Raw genomic sequence first — 21,943 nt, 5'->3', positions numbered from 1 at the left:
TTCAAATTTCAAAATTTGTGCTTGGTGAAATATACTATTAGATCATTCTGGGAAAGACAACAAAAGATGGATGGAGACTAGATCAGTAGTTCCCAGGGATTAAGAATTGGCAGAGGGTTTAACTACAGAAAAACAGCAAGAGGGAATTTGGATGAATGACAGAACCATTACTATTCTGATTGTATTAGCAGTTGTGCAGTTCTATGTGTGTGTGCTATATATGTATATATATATAGTTCTATATATGTATATATGTATATCAAAATCACAAAACTATACAACAGAAAAGGGAAATATTATATTAAAATTCAAAACAAGATTGAGCCTTCCAAATTTAGTCAATATTCCTCCAGACTCATCCCAAAGAAAATATGTTAAATATTATCCCCTTATCATATATTTGTAAATGCTCAAATTACCCATTGAAAATATGATAATTTGAGCCCAACACAATAACCTAGTAGCTAAATTCTCATCTTGAAAGTGCTGAGATCTCATATGGGCATCAGTTCATGTCCTGGCTGCTCCACTTCCCATCCAGCTTCCTGCTTGTGCTCTGGGAAAGCATAGAGGATGGCCCAGAGCATTGGGACCCTGTGCCCCTGTGGGTGACCCAGAAAAAGACCCTGGCTTTTGGCTTCAGATCGAACAGTACCAGCTGTAGCAGCCACTTGGGGAGTTAATCAGTGTATGGAAGATCTTTCTGTCTTCCTTCTCTGTAAATCTGACTTTTTAATAAAAATAAATACAAAAAAATGAAACAAAACAAAAATACATATATAACTTATGGGCCAGCACAGTGGCATAGCAGGTAAATCACTGCATGTGTTGCCAGCATCTTTTATGGGTGATGGCTCAGTCCCAGCTGCATCACTTCCAATCTAGCTCCATGCTAATGACTCAGAAAAGCAGCAGAGGATGGTCCAAGTGCTTGGATCTCTGCACCCACATGGGAGAGCTAGAAGAACCTCCTGGCTTCTGGCTTCAGACTGGTCCAACTGTTGCCACTGTAACTCTTTCTGTGTGTGTGTGTGTGTGTGTGTGTGTGTGTGTGTGTGTGTGTGTGTGTGTGTGTGTGTAACTCTGACTTTCAAATAAATGAATAAATTCATTATATGTGTGCATGTATTTTTTCAGCAATATCCAGTATTGGCAAAAATATCATAAAGAGAGCAAATCAAACGCAGTGAGTGAGTATGTGAATCAGTATGTTTTTTTTTGGAAGACATTATATCTCCAAGCATTAGTTTTCCTACCTCATAGAAACATTGAGTCAGTTCCAGGACTGGTCCTCATGAAATGGCCAGAGACTCTGGTGAGGTTCATTGTCGTTTCTGCACCAGAATGCTGTCTCCCTCATCACAAAGATAAACACGCAATGGGTCGACTGCTGTCAACTGACTGCCATAAAATATATGCCTGCAGGAAGAGCCTGGTAGGAAGAGAAGAAACACAAGGATGTTACCTTTGTATTGTACACTGTCTACACTCACTGTGAACAACTAACATTAGGATCATATTTCCACTGAGTTAGCAAATGACATCCCTGGCCATGCCCATAGGTATAACAGCCTGCTTCAGGAGAGACAAACCTAGGAAACCAGATGGAGGACAAAGAGGTAAGGGAGTCAGTTCTGCAGACACAGAGAACTGCTGGGAAAGCCCGGGAATTCTGTTTGAGAGGCTGCTTGGAATGAACCCAGCCTACAGTGGCAGATTCAGGCAAAATTTGATTTCTAAGGAGACCAGGGAATTCAGGAAGAGAACTCAGTATGGCTTGGCAGTCAAGAGAGAAAAGCCACAGTCTGCCACAGCCAGAAGGGCCTTGGCTGAGAAATGCCAGGTACTGGCTTTGGAATTGCTTGGAAAATAGAGACCCTTTAAGCTGGAGAAAGTCCCTGCCATGGGATATAAAGTGCAGGCATTGTCGTTGGACCCTCACCGAGGGATCCTCGCAAAGCAGCTGTTCTTCATCCCAGTATCTATCATTTGTCCCTTGCCCTGTGTTCCCTGGATGCCTTTGTTCCATCTCTCAAAACCTGCTGCTTAGACACCTGCTTCGCCCCCAGGCTGTGGTGCTCAGAGGCCCTAGAACCTGACTCTTGGGCTCTCTCCTTTGCCCAAGGTTTCTCCAGCCCCCATCCTGCCTGCCTCCTACCCCCACACATACCTCTTACTCCCCTAGAAGTTACTACAACAGGCACTGGGCAGGATCTAGCTATTCAGAAAATAAGGAATCTTTCTAAGTTGTGTCTCTTTCAAGTTGGAGATGCTGCATACTGGTTGTATTTATAATGGTGACCATAGCTAACAATTATTGATGGAGAACTGCTTACTGTGCCAAGCACTCTACATGCATCACAAATTCCTACAATTCAATCCACTCAGCAATCCCATGATGTGGGTATCAGCGTTGACACTCCTAACATATTAATTTGCAAATGAGGAATTAAGAAGTCAGAAAAGTTAGGCCACATTCTCAGCACAGTGGAGATAATAGGCAAACCAAAGATGCAACATTGAACTTTCATTAGCATAGCATTAGGCTACAGGGGCCGACAAGACAGACCCAGTCCCTGTTCTGCAGAAGCCTATTGCCTAGATTAGGTAATCTACAGGCCTCTTGCACAGCCATAGAGCCAAGAGTGAAATTCATGTTTTCTATGTCAAAGCTTAAACCCATAACCACAACACTTCCTACTCTTCTCATTCTGAAAGTGATTCCTCTTGAGCAGCATGAAGTCTTGCAAATTCTCAGGCTGAAGTCAAGTTGCCTTACCTGTATCAGGTGTTGATGCTCATCAGATATTGTATATGGGTACAGGTGCTATGAATCCAAGTACTAGGAACATGGGAGCTAAGAATTTTTCAATGTTACTTTCTCATTAGGAACACTCTAGCCACCTGACTCCCATCAGCACATCCAACTCATCTTTCCCTGCTGGTTTTCTTTGTATCTATAACATTTTATTATATTATTTACTGCATCTATTGCTTAGCACAAGGATACATCAAAAAGTGTGTGGATCTTCCTCTCTGTCTCTCCTCTCTGTATATCCTCCTTTCCAATAAAAATAATAAAATAAATCTTTAAAAAAAAATAGGGCCCAGCGCGGTGGCACAGTGGTTAAGGTCCTCGCCTTGCATGCCCGGGATCCCATATGGGCGCCGGTTCTAGTCCCGGCAGCCCCACTTTCCATCCGGCTCCCTGCTTGTGGCCCGGGAAAGCAGTCGAGGACGGCCCAAAGCTTTGGGACCCTGCACCCATGTGGGATGCCCGGAAGGGGTTCCTGGATCCTGGCTTCAGATCGGCATAGCATCGGACGGAAGATCTTTCTCTCTGTCTCTCCTCTCTGTATATCCGCCTTTCCAATAAAAATAATAAAATAAATCTTTTTAAAAAAAAAAGTGTGTGGAAAAGTAACAGCAAGTAATCATCATCATAATGTATAGCCAATATTGTGACATAGTGGGTTAAACCATTGCCTGCAACGTCAGTATTCCACATAGGTACTAGTTCAAGTCACGGCTGTTCTACTTCTGATCCAGCTCCCTCCCTGCTAATGCACCCGGGAAAGCATCAGGAGTGACCCAAGTAGTTGGGCACCTACACCCACATTGGAGACCCAGCTGGAATCCTAGAGTCCTGACTTTGGCCTGGCCCAACCCTGGCTATTATGGCCATTTTGGTAGTGAATCAGCAGATGGAAAATCAATCTCTCCATCTCTACTTCTCCCTGTAATTTGGCCTTTCAAATAAGTCAATGTTTAAAAATTTTGAAATTCATGTATTCTTTTGATAATATATTCTTGAAGAATCCTTTGAAGAGCCCTCACATGCATGCATTTTAGAAACTGTTGTACCAAACATTTTTAATTCCATTTTTGTATAAGCTTCTTGAAGTACCTTTATATCTACTTCCCCACACTTTAGTGTAAATTCTTCCCCGTGAATCCTTATTTGTCTTATTTATTGATATATCCCCAACATCTTGAAAGCCTGGCAAATAGAACATACTCAATAATTATTGTTTCTGTGGATCAGTGAAGGTGTAGATTATGTACAGGTTTGGCAGACAGATGATGCTAATTAGATAAAAGTAAAGATCAGGGAAAAGAGAAGTGAGCTGGGAGCTAAGTTTCCCCCAGTGAAGCATGGGCGTTAACCTCCTCGAAGTCAAAGGGGTTCCGTGAGAACTGGAAGTGGGTGGCCAACAGCCACAGCTTGGAAAACAGAAGACCCTGCAGGAGGGAGAGGTCTATTCTCTGTGCTCAGCAGCATGTCAGACATCTGACGGCCAGGAAGCCAGGGTGGATAGGGAAGCGTGCAGCCATCTGTGTGCTGCAAGAAGCCCAAGGAGGCAGGGGGTGAGAGGAGCAGTTGGGGGCTGAGGATCAAAGCCAGCAGAGATTGAAGTTCAGGAAGTCTGAGAGCGCAAGATATGGTACCCCACATACATCACAGAGAGGTGCCTAACCCCGAGCTAGGGAGGGCGTGAGAGGCACAGAGGTTTCTTTTGTGTTGTCTCCCAGGTATGTGGTCCTTAGGGCTGCAGGAGTGAGCACAGAGGGATGATGGTACACATCTCTTCCAAGCTTCAAGTTTAGTGGTCCCATATGTGTAGCTTGGAATTGTCCATGGCACAAGTATTTACACCTGGAAATGGGCAAATGCCATAAAGCAAAAATTGTTTGCCTGTCCAGTAGGCAGCGGCTGTTAATCCTTTATCAGCATACCACTTCCTGCTGCAGGGACACTCTCTGTTCTTGGCCAAAGTATGGGGCTGGAATGATAGGTAGGAAGTTAGCCTGAGTCACACTGTGTAGAAAGACATCTGTACTATTGAGTAACTGTAGATAGAGGAAAGAATCCAACCTAACAGAACCCTCCCTGAGGTTCTTTCACCCACTACAGGATTTACATAAAGATACTGTCTCTTAAATTTGAAGCCAGACATTCATTTGAAATGACTCACATATTCATTCATTCATTCAACAAGCACTGGGTAGAGGGTTTATTAGGTGCCAGATGAGCCAGTGGACAACAAAGATGACAAGACATGGTCTCACCCTTCCAGAATTTACTAATATAAGAAACCAAAAGCATGTCTTGAGATCCAAGTGTAGCTCCCAACTCCGTTCAGTACAGCATTCAAATTAAACATGGTTTTTATATTTTTGAGGAGTTGCAAATGGAAATGAGGAAGAATCAGAGAGAGATGTGGAGGAAATGGAGAAGAGGAAGAAGTTATAGAGACCATGCATGGTCCACTAAGCCTAAAATATTTATTGTCTGGTTGTTTATGGGGTTGGGAGGAGTGGCCCACTCTCATTTGATCAGACTAGATAGATCTTGCAGCTGTATAGTCATCCTAAATGGGCCAGGGATTTGGCTTGAGGAAAGAACCAGGAGTTGGGTCAGCTGACACATAGAAGGAACAAAAATGGAAGACACAGTTACCAATTAGAGTGTGTATTTGTGACTCTTTTCCTGAGTGAGCCAGAAAATGAAATTAGGATCCCAACGTAGAATATGGGGAAAGGATAAGTCAGTATTAGCCCATTAATGTATGAGAAAACAAAGTCAAAGGACACCTACTATAACAGCAGCTGAGACTTCTGGAATGCCTGCTATGTTCCACCCATTCCTAGCACATCACATACACTAATGCAATAATCCCCTTAACAGCTCTGTGAAGTTGGCCCTATTATTCCCATTTGACAAATGAGGACACTAAGCTACAAGGCAGTGAAGAAACTTGCCAAGAGCCTTACTTGCTGGTGATTAGTGAGGCTAGGACTTACAGCCAGATAATCTGACCATAGGACACAAGTACTTAAGCACAGATAAGTGGAAAGAAGGAGAATAGAAAATAGTGTGATGATAAACTGTTTGAAAACTCAAAAGACAGCAGAGATATGCAGGGGTCAAGCTATCATCAAACAACGCTATGTTGTGAACACATCCAATCTCGTGGCAGACGTGACTGAGCCATTTCACTGCCAAACTTAGTGCTGTAGGCTGACGTACAGAGACAAGTCACCCTGGGTCTGAAGTGGGTGGGCAGCCATGAGTAATCAGGCAATGCTAATGCAATCTGGATTAAGTCCTACGGAGCCCTGTCAGGGCTCAGCTCTAGCAGCTGCACCTGTAAGCTTGGAACCAGGTGCCAGGGAGGGATGTGGAGCTCAGGCTGCCTACCATCACCTGGATGAACCACCCTATGAAACAGGTGACAAAACAAACAGCCGACGTGCCCTACGCACATCAATGTGCATTAGAGAGAGGCAAAGACTAAGTCCTGGCAAAAGCCAGAGAAAAGGCTAAGTCACTTAGACATGGAATGTTAGTCAGCTGGAGAGTTCAGGTCAGCCAGCAGAAGCCAGAAGAGAGCAAATAGAAATGGAAGGAGGGGATACAGGCATATGTTTGGGTTTTTATAATTCACAACCTTCCCCACCTCATAGCTTCATTCATGATCTTATTCCCACCATTTTCATGAACTTGAAATCTGCTGACGTTGAAGATGTCCATGGGAGAAGACTAGCCATTTTGTGCCAATAATCCTCCCATTCCCTTTCCCTCTAAACTTTTCAGAATGAGCTGGCCTTCCTCCACCAGGAATGGTGGCAGCCTCCTATTCACACTCACATTTCTCTCCAGAAATCTTCCATCCTCAACTCTTAATTGCCAGTGACCTGTTGGTGTTGGCGATATCACCATTCTTCCTGTAGGAAATGAAGTGACCCAGCAATCACAAAAGGAAAGAGAACAGCACAATTTGTCAACAGTTCTTGCTGAGAGATGTGAAGATTGTCGTGTGCCTGCATGAAGTTGGAGGTCTTGGGATTAACATAGCAGGGAATGGTGACAATGGATAGAATTGCAGGTTAGTCCAAACATTACCATATTCTAAGGAGCAACTCTCACAAAGATATGTTGACATTTTCTGACAATAGGAAGTCAGGGTGGTAGTTTTAGCTCTTATTTCCTGGTTTCTAACATGGCCATTGACAGGCTTTCACTGAGTATTACCAAGGACTCAGTTACAATTGTGCTACTGTGTTGAATAACCATGCATTATTTACCCCAGAATCCCTCATCCTGGAAACAGCTTACCCTGCCATATCTATGAGACAGGTGCATTCTTTGATGGCCTCATCTTCCCAAACAATGATCCAATGGCTCTTAACTCATAGTGAGCCCATCATGCCCTTCCCTGCAATTCTCCCAAGTAAAAATTAGGGAGTCAGTCTATCTTTGGTAGTGGAAGTAGAAAGATGTATACTTCAGGACATTTTAGTTGCTGCATATACAACCAACTGGAAAATCAGAGGAGAAATGAAGTTGGAAAAAATGACGGTAGAGAGAGCATCAGATGTTAGTGAAGCAAAAAATAATAATAATAATAATCTTGGCAGTTTTCAAGTCTAGGGACCACTGTTCCTGCAGCCAAGCTGGAGGAATGCATCCATAAATTTGGTTACTCAGTCATTAATTGGATTCTGGGAGGAAGTATACCCATGTGTTTCGTGTAAGTTGGTTCTGGCCTAAGTATTTTCTGCTTGATTAATTAGTGTTTGAGTTCTCCTCTACCTTTTATGCCACTGACTACCTGATGGTATGGAAAATAACAGAATTCTGCAGAACGGCCCTGAGAGAACCCCCAGCTTTGCTCTCACTGTCAAGGGTATGTTTACACTGAGTACACACCAAGTTCTGCATGAGAGGGACCATCACCTCCTTCTCCAGACCCATCCCTGCTCATGAAACTCTAGTGTCTCTAGCTTCTTAGTTGCTTGGCCACTCCATCTCATGCCTATGTAGTCTGCTTACCTCTGGATTCTGACTCGCTGCTCTATTCCCAGTTAGGCAGCTTATCTTCCAGGTGTTCAAATGTTTGAAGCAGCAGCCTAAGCTTGTCTCTGCCTGTCAGTATCAAGGGCCAAGCCTGGCAGACACAGTGACTCAGTAAATGTTGAATAGTATCATATATTCCAGAACAGAGGAGTTCGGGAAAGGGCAAAATTGTTAGGAAAGAAGTGGCCTTGAATTTGGAAAATCAGAAAGGACATTCAATTTAGGGGGGAAAAAAGTGGTGGCTGGGGAGAACATACAAAAGCATTGAAGCAGGAAAAAAAGCATAGAAACAGAGGATTGAAAACAAGAAATAAGCCAGGGCCAGAAACAGTTTTATCCTAAAGGGAGAAGCACTAGGTAAATTTGAGAGATGAAGTCAGATTACATGGGTCCTAACAATCAAGTAGAGGAAGTGGGCATTTGAGCAAAGAGATGATGTTAGGAAATGATATTTTATCTTATACATTTCTTGCATAAGGTGAGAGAAAAAATACTTGGATGCCACAAAAGATAAAAGGAGAGATAGTTTATTCTCTCAATCTTCCTAAAGGATTTGTCACTGATTATTTGTCACTGATTATTTTTCATTGTTAGGGATGCTGGTTTAAACACCAGTTGTGTTCAGGATGGTGTTATAGCACAGTATGATAAGCTGCCACCTGCAATACCAGCATCCCAGATGGGCTCTGGCTTGAGTTCTGGCTGCTCCACATCCAGTCCAGGTCCCCACTGGTGTGCTTCAGAAAGAGCTGAACACGGCCCAAGTGTCTGGGCCCCTGCCACCGTTCTGCGAGACTCAGCTCAAACCCCAAGCTCCTGGCTTCACTGTGGCCTAGATCTGATTCATGTGGCCATTTGGAGAATGAACCAGTCGATGAAAAGATCATGTTATCTTAAGTTTCTACTTCTCTCAAAAAAAAAAGTTAAATCTCCCCTCAAGTTTCACACATAAAAATTTAAATGCTTATATGTATCATTCCAGAATGATTTCTGATACCTATTAGCACCAAAAAACTTGACGCATATCACATAAACACTGCCATTTGTGCTTAGCAACATAGTTCCCATTGGCTGTTGTTGACTGATAAATTCCTCCTAGTACATCTGAAGTATTTGGCCCACACAAAGCCTAAATTTTCATATACCTTTTTTAGACAGCTTATTCCATAGCTCAAATTAGCATTTTTCTAAATTTATGTATGAACCAGTTTCAATTATAAGATATTCTGACTCAAATAAGGAGATTATGTTTAGCAAAAGCTGCATTCCTTGTGAAAATTAGAAATTTCTAAATAATCTACAAACTGCCAAATCCAAATGAACCTAACTATGGAAAACACACTTTCAATGAAAACTCATTGATATTTGTCTAATTCTAGCTAAAATTAATGTATTCAAAAATAGGGAATTCAAAATAGTAGTTCAAATACATCCAACGCTCATTTAAAAAATCACTGAGGGAAACTCTATGGATAGGATGTTAGGTTCCCAATTGCTTAATGAAGCCAATTGGGATCATTTGGCCATTTTCCAAGGACACAGAAGAATTCAAACATCTGCTTGAGACAGGATCCATAAATGTTAAAATTCTGCATTGTTCTTGAGAGCACTGACAAAATTTCCACTTAGGGGCTGGTGCTGTGGCATAGTAGGTAAGGCCACTGCCCACAGCTCTGCCACTTCATTTGGGCATGGATTTGAAGCCAGGTTGTTCTACTTCTTTAAGACTTATCTTTATTTGGAAGATAGATTTACAAAGTAAAAGAGAGACAGAGGGAAAAAGAGTTTTTTTTATCCTCTGGTTCATTCTCCAAATAGCCACAACAGCCAGAGCCGAGCCAATCCAAAGCCAAAAACCAGGAATTTTTTCTGGGACTCTCATCTATGCACAGTGGCCTAAGTATTTGAGCCATCCTCCACTGCTTTTCCAGGCCATAAAAAGGGAACTGGATCAGAAGTGGAACAGCAGGGAAACAAACTGGTGGCCAGATTCAATGCTGGTACCATAAGCAAAGGCTTAACTACTATGTCAGGGCACCAGTACCTGCTCCACCTCTAATGCAGCTCCCTTGTGTGACTGCAAAAGCAGTGGAAAATGGCCCTTGCACCCATGTGGTCAACTGGGGTAGGCTCCTGGCTGCCAGCTTCAGACTGGCCCAGCTCTGGGCCAAGCAGCCATTTGGGGAATGGACCAGCAGAGGGGGGAATCTCTTTGTCTCTGTCTGTCTCTCTTTTCTAAATCTTCCTTTCATGTAAATAAGTCTTGAAAAAAAAATCTTCCCGATCCACTCAGGTATTTTCCAGCTTCAAGCAAGCTTTAGGTCTTGGCTTCTTCACCCGTGAACTAAAGGGGCTTTGTGTGAAGGGCAGGCTGCTATGTGACACTGGGTCACCATCTGCAATTCCCTTCAGGGTCCCTTCCAACAACGACATGGTCTGTCCTCTGGCTTCTATGAGCTCACGTCAGGGTCTCCATTACTTCTCTTTGTTGAGGAAGAAACGGTGTACTGTCCCAGCAGACACAGTCATCAAGACTTTGCTCACACATGCACAAAGAGCACGCACCAAACAGCAGGAAAACAAAGAAGGAGGTGAAAGGTGAACTTGTTTTTGCTGAATGGATGTCAGAGGTTGACTTACAAATCCGCAGGGAGGACCAGAGCTCCATTAATTGTAACATGTGTGCTGAAAAGTCTGGTCACATGACTTCCCTCCTGGCATCACAGTCTCCTAATGCAAGGGGTAGTTTCCTTTTTTTCCCCAGAAAAATAAATCAAATGATTTTTTTTTTAAATGGAAAAGCAAGCAAAGGTTGAAGCCCTATGAGAAAGGGACCTTCTCTCTCCCTAAAGAGAACACCTTAGCCACCATTTCATATCTCTGCCTTGGGAGAAGTTTGTGTTTATATTCTCCACAGAACCCAGAGAAAACCAGTTCAATGAATCTTTTCATGCTGGTGTTGAACAAGAACAAGGGAAAGTCCAAGGCTAGTCTATTGTATATGGGATATCTTGTATATGTGAAATAAGACATTTCTGAGTTGTGGGCAACATTTTTTATGAGGATTATTTGTTTGAGAGAAAGAGACAAATACACAATAACAAATATCTGCTGGTTTACTGCCCAAATGCCTGCAGCAACCACGGGTGGAGCAGGCTCGAGCCAGGAGCTGAGACTTCAAGACAGTGACAATGAGCCAAGTGTTGAGCCATCACCTGCTGCTTCCCAGGATGTGCATTACAAGGACCATGGAATAGGGAGCCAAGACTGAGACCCAAACATTCCAATATGGAATATGGATGTGCCAAGCATTGGCATAACCATTATACCAAATATCAACCCCTGTGGTTCACTTCTTGAGATGACCTGCCACCCATTGTCTTGGCAAAATATTAAAAGGTTATCAAAACTCAAATCTAATTAAGTCTTACAATCAAAACCTGAATCTAAGTCTGGGAAAGGCATAGACTGACTGCCTACCTGAATCTGATATCCCTGAGGCAGACACTCTTGTTCAAAATGCTCAGAAACTTCATTGACTGCAGAGCCAAGTCCAGGTCTCCAGTTTGAATGAAACCAACAAATTCAAACATGCCATCCAACAGTTTAAGTGCACTGCCCAAGGTCTAGTGTTCGCTTGATCCTGTGTCACTCTCCTTATAGGCTGTCACTTGAACATACCACAAGATCAGTTGGTCCTGTCATCATAATTGACTTGTCTCCCCTTTAGAGAGAACTTACTACGTTTGAATTTCTTGTACTGCCTGAGGCAGAGAACAGATCTTCCCCCAAAGCATCAAGAACCAGTTGGAGGACAGTTCTTTAGCTGCTGGCTAACAAACATTCTTAACTGTAGCAGAATGTTGACAAGATCTCACCTGGCACCAGGGTTGTCAGGCAATGGATACAGAGTCCCTGCTCAGCTCCAAGCATTAGAAGTACAGTGATCAAATCGACCCAGCTTGCTTAAGACTCTCCCAGCTGTAGCCCAAGAAGTCTCCACATTCCAGAAAACTGAAGAATGCCCAGCAAACTGGGACGCTGGTCATCCTCCAGATCTACCAAAGAATTCAACAATTCCTGAATGCCAAGTTAGGGTGAGCCTCTGAGAGATGTTTCCCTTAAAATGGACTTCTTCAGGCTGAAACGTCCTTAAAGAATAAAAGGTAAATGAAATCCAGCACCATACATTCAAAGTGTGGTCACAGATAAACATCTACATAACCCAGGAGCTTGTCACAAATGCAGACTTTCAAGTCCCACTTCAAACATAAATTTGAGGGGAGTCAGCATAGCAGGTTAAGTCACCTGCTTGTAATACAAGTTCGAGCCCCTGCTGCTCCACTTCCAATCCAGTTCCCTACTAATAGCCTGGGAAAGCAACTGAAGATGGTCTAAGTGCTCAGGCCCCTGCACCCATGTGGAAGACCTAGAGGAAGTTCCTGTCTCCTGGCTTTGGCCTGGCCCAGCCCTAGCTATCATATCCATTTAGGGAGTGAACCAACAGGTAGAGAATCACTCTATCTCTCTCGCTTTCTAATTTGGCCTTTTAAATCAATCAATCACGAAACAAAAAAATTTAAAACCTACAATTTTATAGGACCCCAAAGTAAATTCTTGCCCACACTCAAGTGGGACGTGCAGGGGACTGTGAAGAGGCATCACAGATTGCCCACTGCATCTGGAAGGCAGTAGGAGGCAGTAGGCAGAAAGAGGTGGGACGGAGCAAAGGGAATGAGAAAACAAGGGCACAAGGGCAAAGACGATGACAACGTCCTCATTAACTGTGAGTCATTTGTTGATTCCAGGAGTGAGAGATAGGAAATAACTGGGAAGGCAGGTAGGGAGAGCACATCCACATCAGCCTGGAGCACAGCGATGCATCTCCCCTGCTCCCTGCGGGCTCAGTCACTTGCTCAACCACTTTAATCTTCTAAAAGCTGCAGCGCCTGCCTTCCACTTGGCCTGACTGGCATCTGCTAAATTTGCAAGATGCCAGCAGAGGAGACAAAGATCCTCTTCTATGTTCAGGTTCCAAGTCTTCTCTTCCCAGAGTCCACTGAAGAATAAGAGCCCTGAATTTCTTTAGGAACTATCTCTGATCAGGGAAAGCAGGAGAAATGGCTGGCCTATCAATGGAGTTAGTTCAAGGATTCCTGTTTCCAAATGAGAAGTTATCAAAATGGGGAGGGGAGGAAGAGAAGGAATCCTTGAAGAATACCTCTTGCATTCTGAAACATAATACTGCGTAATGATTACTTAATCACTTTTTATCTCAGTTTCCTAAACCAGAAAATGGGGGTGTGTTCATACTAACCTGAATTAATGCACACATAGCTCTTAGAACATCCTCCTGGGAGCTCCCTGGAAGGTACTCCCCTGAATTAAACAATTGCTTCGATCATCATGCAGGAGTTAAGAGTGTGACTGGCTGGGTGGGAAGCTGGATTGTTGACCTCCAGTGACCCCAGTCTCCTGGCATTCACACTCTTGTACAATCTCCTCCCACACTGTAACAAGGTGGTACTATGTGACCAGTACTGAGCATGTGGCAGAAGTGATGATACGGCATTTCTGAGATTAGGTCATAAACAACTGGAGCTGCCAGCTGAAGTTCTTTTTCTCACACTGCTCACTTTGGGGAAAGCCAGTTGTCACATTGAAAGCTGCTTTATAGAGAGGCATATGCAGTCAGGATGACTCCCATCAACAGTCAGCGAGGATCTGAGGCCTACAGACAACCAAATAAGGAGGTTTAGAAACAAAATCTCCAGCCAAGGTCAGCCTTGAGATGACTGTTTAACAGCAACCTCATGGAAGACCCTGAGCCAGTACCTACCAGTTAAAGCTCCTTGCAGACTCCTGACTCACAGAAAACTATGTGTTATAATTAATGCTTCTTTTTTTAAGCTGCTAAATTGTAGGATAATTTGTTAGACAGGGATAAATTAGTGCATCTTGGGGATTAGTAAAATATACACATCAAAAGTGGGCTCAGGAAATTGTCCCAAGCATGCCTGATCTTGCTCCACGGGTGCAAAAGAAGGTCCAGGGTTTGTGCCTGAGAACAAGGGTCCTGAGCAGAATTTAAGCAGAAAAAAATTCTGTTCAACCCAGTAGTTATAACCAGGTGAACGATGCTCAGCTCTGCAGACTTCTCAGATACACACTGTTAAGACCCCTGGGGCTCTCCAGGGCCTCCTGCTATCACAAAGGGACTTCAAAGAGTTCACACAGAAGAGAATGGAACAAGATGTTTATTTTGGTGCAATTTTCTTTTTAAATTTGTGAATGCAAGTTTTCAAAAGATTCATGAAATGTATATTATGAAAAACTGCACATAGATTTTTAAAATTTGCACCAAAATAAACTTCTTTAATCCTATTTTTCACAGAATTTTTGATGTACATGTGACTGCCATCCAGATGGGCTGGATCAAGATAAAATAAGAAGTGAAACCTTTCAGGAAAGCAATGTTCCCTCTAGAAAGACTCTCAGGACAGTCTTTACCAATGCTGGCATTGACAAATGTATTATTGCTTGCTTCTCTGTGTGGTTATCAAAGATGGAATGGATTCAGTCAAACCAGGGGTAACCTGAGACCAGTTGTGTGCTTCAGTCGGAGACTGATCAGAAAAAGCAGAGCCAGTATGAAGGACGTATAACAACTCCTTGTAGAGGTTAGACCTTAAGCTGGCATAGCATAAAGTCACCATGTTTTGTATCTCGGGCTTGGCTAATGAGTTTTGAGAACTTCACCCAAAACTTCTTGTTCCACATTTGAAAGTTGAAGGTAGCCCTTGGAGGAATCTTTGCTTAAATTCCTCTTGGGAGTGCTCTGGGTTCTTCTGCAACAAAATTTGCATCACTTGTACTATGATGATTTTTGAAAACCTTCTTCCTGATTCAGTGATTCCCAACAGACCAGAGACCATGTGTCATCTTGTGCCATCACCACCCCTGGCATAGGGCCAGTCACATGCTGTTCAGGTCACATGAAAGGACCTCAATTTTATCACTTTTGATCTGGGGTTGGAGAGGCAATTTCAGGTAGCAGGATGCTCTAGGCAAATACTGGCCAAATGAATGAACATAGGACAAATACCAATAAATTCTGATTGAATATAAAATAAAAGGACTCCTCCATTAGAGCTTTATGTGGCCTCAAGGTTCTGATCACTTGCTTCAATTATGTGGAAGTTCCCTGGTGCTCCCAAATGGTGAAGTATACAGTTTTCATACCATTTTCTTGTTTCTGGAGGTTGGCAGTGTCTTCTCAGGGGGCAATGAATGACCCAAACAAATCAAATGCCACTCAGCAAATCAAATGCACCATTTTCTTTTTAGTGTTTTCGGGGGTTGGCAGTAGCCCCACACAGCTGATGTGTGGCAGACTCCGGAATAGATGAGATTAACTTCTGTGATGGCAGCTGTCCAGGATGGCTTAGAAGCAGCTGCTGATCTCTGACTTTCAGTCCCAGCATCGTGGGGTAGCAAGGAACTGCAGAGGGCACAGATCTCAGCCATCTAACACGTGGAATTGAAAATCAGTAGATGCAAAATAGCATTGTAAAAAATCAGAAAGTGTGTCTGGTAAGCAGTTTTAAAACATAAATAGGAAGGAGGGCAGTAACTGGTTCCAGCCGCTTTAGTACTTCACAGATGCTCCAGCCAAACGCAGTCTTTGGCTGCTCTTGATCTGGCCTGCTGTAAGAGACCTAAAATTTAAAAAAGAAAAAGTCTTGCCAGGCTTCACTATCCACTGGACCCCAGGGGCTACTACTTGGAATTTCAGAGAGGGCTAAGTTGGTATACAAGAACAGGTTGTTCTGGATTTCAAAAAGAACAAAGCTCCAGAGAAATTTTATCCATGTAACACGCATCTGCTTGGGTTCTGACCCTTCTCTCTGTGATCCTTTTCCCAAGTTCCCATGTCCTCTCCTGCCCCTTGCTATCTTTTGATGCCACTTGTCCACAGCCTGGATCCTGTCTCTCAGCCACTACAGGGAATAAGGAACAGGAAAAACAAGCTAAGAAACACAGGTAGCCTCATCCAGTCTCCCTCAGCTCAACCTCACAATAAAATGCTATGAAGTGAAACTTGTTATTTTCCTAGTAAAAAAATTAGGAAATGGTGAATCAGAGAAATCAGGAAATTTGCCCAAAGTCACATAGCTGCTAAGGGATGAAAGACAAATCAAAACCCAGATGTGTCAGACTTCAAAGTCCACACTCCCCGTGCGACACAGCCTCTCCACACTGCTTTACCTTCCCTTGAGTCTCATCAGTTTATGCCCTGCCCCTGATACTTCTTCAGTTCATCCCATTACCTCCAACAAGCTTTTTGCTCCCAGAGTCCAACCAGCTCAAAATGGTCTCCTGTAATAAAACAGCTGCCAACCATTCAGAAACCACAAATGAAGTGACAGTATACTCATCACACATCAGCTGCCCTTCATGAGTCTCCACTAACATAGAAAAGGATCAAATACTTCTGCATGGCAGGAGTGAATCACAGAGGGGCCTGTCCAGCTCCCTCTGGCCTCATCGCTGTCTTGGTTTTCTTTATCTTTACCTTATTTCAGCATGTTGCAGCCACACTAAATCTCTACCCTCAACAAGCCTACTCTCACAGTAAGTAGCCAACAAACTGGTCTACTGTATTTATTATTATAATATACAGATTTTTATTATGTTGGCATTCATTGCTGAATTATTCTCTGGAAGGAACGGTATTCATTGAAATGTTTCTTCTGAGTTACACTGAGGAGAAGGCATTTGGCCTGGCAGCTGAGATACCACTGGGAATGCCCACAGCCCATGTCACAATGCCTGGATTCAATCCCAGTTCCATTTCTGATTTCAGTGTCCCACTAATGCACTCCTGGGAAGTAGCAGTGATAACCTAGATTTAGATTCCTGTTGCCTCCCACACTGGAGACAATTAGGCTCCTGACTTCTACCTGGCCAAGCTGTCATGGGAATTTGGTGGGTAAATCAGCAACTGAGGTCTTAGTCTCCTGCAAACTTTCAAATAATAAGCCTCCATGTGTGGGAAGTTTGCACTAGGGCTCTCCAGAAGCAGATGCTGAGGAGAAATTTAAGCCAAAATGTTTACTTGCTTAAAAATTGATCTTATCTATCAGATATGCAGACTTAGAGAAAGAGAGCTCTCCTATTTCTTGGTTCACTCCCCAAATGGCTATAACAACCTAAACTGGGCCTGATGAATCCAGGAGCTAAGAACTCCATCTGGATCTCCCACATGGGTGACAGGGTCCTATGTACATTGGGCACCTGTCATTCCTTTCCCAAACACGTTATCAAGAAGCTAGGATAGAAGCAGAGCAACTAGGATTCTGATTTTTTTTCTACCATTATTACTATTGGGAAGGCAGATTTTACAGAGGAAAGGAGAGACAGAAAGATCTTCCATCCACTCATACATTCCTCAACTGTTCCTAACTGCTGGAGCTGAGCTGATCCAAAGACAGGAGCTTCTTCCTGCTCTCCCACACAGGTGTGGTAGGGTCCCAAGTCTTCGGCCAGCATCTACTGCTTTCCCAGACCACAAGCAGGGGACCAGATGGGAAATGGAGCAGCCAGAACTTGAACTGGCACCCAAATGGGATCCCAGCACTCAATAAGGAAAAATTAGTCAATCAAGCCATCACATTGGGCCCACAGAAGGGATTCATACTACTCTGCTATATGCAATGCTGGAATTACATGCAGCAGCTTAAACATTTGAGCAACTATGCCAGCCCCCAACATGTTTATTATTAATCCAAATGTACATAGACTGATGACTATATAAAGAAAATCAGAATCTGAATTTTTTTTATTGGAAAGTCAGACACACAGAGAAGAGGAGAGACAGAGAGGAAGATCTTCCAGCTGCTGATTCACTTCCCAAGTGGCAACAACAGCCAGAGCTGCACAGATCTGAAGCCAGTAGCCAGGAGCTTCTTCCAGGTCTCCCACAAAGGTGCAGGGTCCCAAGGCTTTGGGCCATCCTCTACTGCTTTCCCAGGCCACAAGCAGGAAGCTGGATGGGAAGTGGGGCCATTGGGATTAGAACTAGCACTCATATGGGATTCCTGGCATATGCAAGGCAAGGATTTTAGCCACTAAGCTACCACACTGGGCCTTGAAATCTGAATTTTTACCATATTTTGGAACATTATCTATCCATTAAAAAGAATAAATTATTGGGCTTGGCACAGTGCCCTTGCAGGTTTATCCTCTAACTGCAGTCCTGGCTGCCCTACTTATGACCCAGCTCCATGCTTATAGCCTGGGAAAGTAGCAGAAGATATCCTAAGTTCTTAGACACCTACACCCATGTAAGAGACCTGTAAGAGGCTCCTGACTCCCAACATTGGATTGGTCCAGCTCTAGCCTTTATGGCCATGTGGGGAGTAAACCAGCAGATGGAAGATATCTCTCCCTCTTTCTCTCTATCTCTCTCCCTCTCTATCCCTCTCTCTCTCTATCTCTCTCTCCTCCCTCCGTAACCACCCTCCTCCCTCTGTCTCTTTCTGTGTAACTCTGATTTTCAAGTAAAATAAGTAAATCTTTACAAAAAGAATGAATTACTAAGATACGGCTGCATATAAATAAACCTTGAAACCACTATGCTGAATGAAAGAAGAAAAATGACCCCCATATTGTCTGACTCCATTTATAAGAAACACCCAGAAAAAGCAAATCTACAGAGACAGAGAAATAAACAGGGGCAGGAGGGAGCAAACAAGGAGTGACTGCTAATGTACATGTGATTTCTTTTTGCAGGGACAACAAACATTTTGATCTTGGATGATGGTGATGGAGATTCAATTTCTTAACTATGTTAAAAAACCCCTGACCAGTATACTTTATAAAGGGGGTATTCTGTAGTATAAAATTGAATCTTAATTACACTGGTATTATAAAATACATTTTAAAGGTGTCTGTAGGTACCCATATCTGTAATATTTGGGGCAGAGGAACAATAGAGCTTCAGGTAGCCAGACTGGGAGTTCCGAAGCAAGCAGCACATTTTGGAAGGTTCACTGGGGTCAGAGTGGCCCCACCTTTATATCTGCATCCAGCTCAGGCATGGGAGGTGGGCTGCTCATACAGGGTGTGAACTCATGCAAAGTGGCTCTTGGCTAGTGGAACAGACCCCAAAGGAACTTACACCTGGGTACTGCCTGCTGACTCACTCCCTGCAGATAGATGGCAAGTCCTTCTTAGGAGGGTAAATCCATTTAAATACCCTGTGAGGGACTAGGAAAGGCATGTGACAGCTGTTTCAGAAAGGAAACAGGAGCTGACAGAAGGTTGGAGTACATGAGACAGGGCCCAGAACATGCCAGAACACTGTGCATTGTGCACTAGGATCCACCTCAAGTTACTTATTATCTTCACCCATGTTAAGGCACAGAGTATAGACTTAATAGTTTGTTAAAATTAGTAATGTTGTTCCAACACTCTACTGTAGCCCAGGTTCTCACTTCACACAGAGCTTCTAATATCTAGAATATTTATTTAACATAATATTTCTTTAAGATTTGCAACAGAAGAGAGTACTATCTCTGCTCTTTTTATTACAAATATTGTTCATAGACATTAAGGTATAATTTATGAATTAGGGTCAATATTATGTTTAAGATCCATAGAATAATCAAGAAGAATAAGCGAGGAAAAAGCATTAGATTTTAATGTCAGGCATTTGGTTTATTTGCTTTTTTTAAAAAAAAAAGCACATCTGGATACTGCAGGCAAAGCTATATTTCACACAGTGCATCTGGTTAAGACAAGAGCAATAGGGAAACAAGCAGGAAAACATGCAAACCATAAAACCAAGATGCTTTCCATACATCACCCTACATAGTCCTCCTAACAGCTTCCTAAAGCAGAAAAGACAGAATTATTATTATCACTTCATTTTACAGTTGAATCGAGTAACGTGCAAAATTTAAATGATTGACTCAAGTTTACAAAGCCACTAGGCAACAGTACAAGGAATTGTGCCCAGAGCTGGTACCTTCAAATGCAGTTCTCTTTCCCAGACCATACCAATTCCACCATCTTCCTACCTTCCATGGCCAGTGAGATAGCCCACAACTGAACCAGGAAAAACATGTTCCACAACCCATGAGTAAGTCCCATGAAGTAACAGCCATCTGAAGATCAACTTCTTAAAGAAAGTATCTCCTTAGTAAGCGTGGCTCTTAGCCAACAAGAAGTACAACAAAACCATTTGTAGAACATCCCTGACTTATAAGAACAGAATTATGTGTGGCCTGGAAGAAATCAAAATTTCAGATATGGAACCAGTAACTATTTTTAACTCTAAGCTGAGACAACTGGAAGAATTCATTTTATTATTATTCATTTATTTGAGAGACAGAATTCCTATTTATGGGTTCACTCCCTAAATACCCACAAGGCCAGGGTCCAGCTAGACATTGAGAAATAAGCATTGAAGCCTACACAAGTGGCTTGACTCTAAGACAGCACTGGTGCCTCCTGGGATCTTCAGCATCAAGAAGCTGCAATAAGGAATCAAAGCCAAGAACTCTCATACAGGTACAGTCACCTGAACTGACATCTTAGCCATCAGGCTAAAGACCTATCCACAAGAAGAATTTTAGATGAAATGATAGAGGAATATGATCAGAAATAGGATCTGCTGGGGAAAAACAAATAGCAGTCAGCCCAAGGATTTCTCTTACCCCAAAAGAGTCATGTTGACAACTTTGGGAAATGCAGGGCACCCATGAGCAGTGCTGGTGAGCATTTTGACAGAACTGGAACCAAGTAACAACTCCATCTTCATTGCAGAGTTAGCAATGAAGAGACAACGTTCCTTGGACAAAAAGATATTTAAGAAACTGTGACTCAAGCAAGTTAAATAGATATCTTCATTCACAAGAAGGAAATAGCTTACACAGCAACTTTAAGAAATGGTGAGTTTTAGCATTAAAACACAGTTGAGGTCATTTGCAACACTGCAGAGAGAAACTGCTATTTTCCAATCACTAATTCTGGTATGACAAACACATGGCATGTTTATCTTCTTCATTTCTACCTCCTGGCTCCAAGGCATGCTTGAAAAATCACAGCCCCTTTTCCACCCATTGTCTCACAATCTTTAAAACAGCCCTCTTAAGAAGCCACTAATGGTTAATCATAAATGCGTTATCAGCTTTGAAACAGAAGATGGCTGCCATAAACCAGCAGAGAGTGAATATATAAGCTAGATATCACTACAATCCAAAAAAAAAAAAAATACAGATCAGAAACAGGGCTGGTTTATCACTGAATCCTCAGAAACCACTGCAGTGTCTGGTGAATAAATGAGTGAACAGCCAAGTCACATGATGGGAATGCTCTTACACAGACCGTAACTACTACACAAATATAATAGCTATTTAGAAAATTGTCTTTGGGACCAGTGCTACGGTATAGCAGGTGAAGCCAACACAAGAAATGCAATGGGAAATTGTGACTCCAGAAGAAACTATTCCCAGCCCAAGAGATTCTTCATCTCTCTGACTACTGAGGAGGGGCTAGGGCTTGGGAAAGATGGGCACTGGACGAGATTTGCAGCCAGTGTATGCCAGGTGCTCATCTGGTCTGTTCCTTCAAGTTCTGCACTTGCTCATCTGGTGGCTGAAAGAAGAACCAGGCTGACTACAAGATGTATTTTTCCCCAGCAGCATAAGTCCTAGAATCCACAAGCTTTGAATCCTTCCTGGCAAATCATCCTGACTCTCTACAAAGCTGTGCTTCTGGGAGCATCCAGGGCTGTCCTCGCTATGACTCACAGGAGGACCATCCCCTATTCCATTGTGTTGAGCATCACAGCAGCACAGATTCACTAGTTGGGATTTTAGGGATTCACACTGGATCAGATTTAAATGACACAAAATAATGTTGAGATTTGCTTTAAAAATAACCTAGTAGGAAATGATAAGGATGGCATGTGTTGATAAGATTTTATGTTATTGGTAATTTTTGAAGCTAGATGTGGATACAGCGAGTTTATTAAAAAGTTTTCTCTACTTTTTTGTATATGAGTATGCCTGAAGT

The sequence above is a fragment of the Ochotona curzoniae genome, unplaced genomic scaffold (genome assembly GCF_017591425.1).
Source record: "Ochotona curzoniae isolate NIBS_2020 unplaced genomic scaffold, NIBS_Ocur_1.0 scaffold_3208, whole genome shotgun sequence".
In the NCBI taxonomy this organism is placed as follows: domain Eukaryota; kingdom Metazoa; phylum Chordata; class Mammalia; order Lagomorpha; family Ochotonidae; genus Ochotona; species Ochotona curzoniae.
This window is presented reverse-complemented; position numbering follows the sequence as displayed.